We start from the raw sequence: 2,522 nt of genomic DNA, 5'->3' as shown, positions 1-2,522 counted from the left end.
TCCCCTCCTTTCTCTCTAAAAATCAAGTTTCAAAAACAAAATAAAAATAGATAAAACTCAAATTATCACAACACAAGCCTCAGTTTTCACATTCATTGAAACATTTTAGCATTACTCAAAGATGAAAATTGGAAATGTGTGTGCTTATTCGGAAAAAAACCCACTGAATTTATTCTCCAGAAATAAAAGCAGACTTATGATGACAAGTTATATTCTAAACTTCAATAAAAACTGTTTGGACAAACTATTTGATGAATACTTGCCCCCATTAAACAGCAAGATGTCTGTTGCATTAAAGAAGTCAGAAATTGAGTCACTTCTTTCAGTTGCTTTCAGTTGCTAGAATACTGGCAATTCCCATAAATATATTTAATGTATCATGTAGATTCCCAGCATGTAATTGATGGGATCATATCTTTGAACTACATACACTGAGATTATTTCTGCACACATGATTACCTTCTGCCTATCATACAGAAGCAACATGCTGAAAAGAGCTAACCCACCATAAATTGCCACTGACTACAGCATGGCACCAGGCACAGTGGTAGGTGGAGGGAACATAGATCCCAGTGAGGATACAAAGACTAGGCCCAAGCCAACTCCCAGCAACGCTCCCATGTTCAGAAACTTCTCGCTAGCAAGCACATGACCACAGTGGAGAGGCCTCCTATGATGCCTGCTGTGTACTTTGCAGCTTTGATGAGAAGAGCTCCCCCTCATATCATCAGAGGAGCCACCATCACACCAGAAGGTAGTAATCAAACAAGTTGCTTTGGGCTTAAGCTCTAGTCATATGGTAATGAGCAGCATTCCAACGCCAATCTATGGCTGCAAAGGTTGCACCAAGTGTTACCCAAGAGTCTCTCTACATGAGTTAATGAGAACAGGAGTTCTGCCCACTATCAAGGCAGACAGAGCTATGAAACCAATACTTCTGCCCTGGCTGGTGTGGCTCAGTTGGTTGGAGCATCATCCTGTGCACTGAAGGGTCACAGGTTCTATTCCCTATCAGGGCACATACCCAGGTTGGGGGTTTAATTCCAAGTCGGAGCACATATGGGAGGCTACCTATGGATGTTCTCTCACATAGGTGCTTCTCTCTCTCCTTCTTCCTTCTTCTCTCTTTGAAATCAATAGAAATGTATACTCTGGTGAGGATTTAAAGAAAAAAGAAAAAGCTGCCCTAGCTGGTTTGGCTCAATGAGTGTCAGCCTGTGGACTGAAGGGTCCTGGGTTTGATTCTGGTCAAGGGCACATGCCCAGGTTGCAGGCTCAACCTCCAGTAGGAAGATGCAGGAGGTAGCCAATCAGTGATTCTCTCTCATCATTAATGTCTCTATCTCTCTCTCTCCCTCTCCTTTCCTCTCTGAAATAAATAAAAATACATTTTTTTTAAAAAAGCACAAAAAACTTCCTAATAAGTCCACATAGATAGAATGAATTCTACCCATCCTATCCTGAGGCCAAATTACAGCCTTTTCAATAGTTTCAATCTCATTAAACATTCCAAGTCATAGTAGCACCATGCTCCAAGACCAACAGCCTCTCCAGCAGCAAACCATTTTACCATCTGATCAATTTTAAGTATTTTTTTCCATTGATGGTTCCAATGGTGCCTCCTTGAGTCCTTGGCCAGTTTTCTTATGCCAGATCCCAGTTCTTGTCTTGGTGTCATATTTCTTGCTGGGTGTTAAGAGGCATTGATTCTTTGTGATGGAATTCTTCACAAGAGAAGGAAAGCTGGGTTCAACACTTTGGAAGGTGGTGTCAAGAGAAACACAAGTATTTTGGTCAGCATGGCAGTGCCTCAGTTTTACCAAGCAGATCTAAAATGCTCAGCCCCAGGTCACCTCAACTGCCCAGTTGCCTTTGAGGCTAGTGAAATGCGGACATGCACACCCTGGCCTTCCATCACCCCTTATTTTCTCTCCTTCCTTTTTTTTTTTTTTTTTAATTGGTCCTACTGTGCTGCCTAGGATCCCAACTAACTGAGAAAAAGAGGCAGGGATACTGGGCATTCTGTCTTTTCTCAGGTAACTAAGGAATTGTCCCTCAGATTGCACATTTATGTGTATCTGTTTAGGCAAATACCTGAGGAGAATACATGCTGCTACGGTGACACCATGATTGCCTGTCCCGCCCCCTTCTTGGTCACAGCAGCCGCTGCCGCCAAGCAACTCCATTTGGTCTGCCTTACTATTGGGTTGGATCGTGCATACATGATACTAAACACTTAAAAAAATATTGGTTCACTGAGTTTTGCAGATCTTCCAAAAGTTGATATATTGTATGCTGTAATATTTAAAAACCCAAATTAATTAAAATCACCAGCAATCTTACAAAGAGTACTTTGAAAGTAGTGTTAACCTCACAGGGCCCTAACAGGACTTCACAGGGGTCCGTAAACCACTTTGAGAGCAATTGCCTTAAATAATATAGTTATATTTTATTCACCATCTCTGAGGTTTCAGCTCTTCCATGTCTGCCAATTTTTCTGTACCATAAACAAGAAACCTTTT

At 41.6% G+C, this 2,522-nt stretch overlaps 1 pseudogene; it reads right to left on the bottom strand.

The window, feature by feature from the left end:
* Positions 1 to 322: 322 nt before the first annotated feature.
* Positions 323 to 1,801, bottom strand: LOC132211296 (growth hormone-inducible transmembrane protein-like; annotated as a pseudogene).
* Positions 1,802 to 2,522: the final 721 nt, after the last annotated feature.

This window comes from Myotis daubentonii, chromosome 10 (genome assembly GCF_963259705.1).
Source record: "Myotis daubentonii chromosome 10, mMyoDau2.1, whole genome shotgun sequence".
NCBI classification, from domain to species: Eukaryota; Metazoa; Chordata; class Mammalia; order Chiroptera; family Vespertilionidae; genus Myotis; species Myotis daubentonii.
Note: the sequence above shows the minus strand (reverse complement) of the source record. Positions and strands in the feature narration are given on the sequence as shown.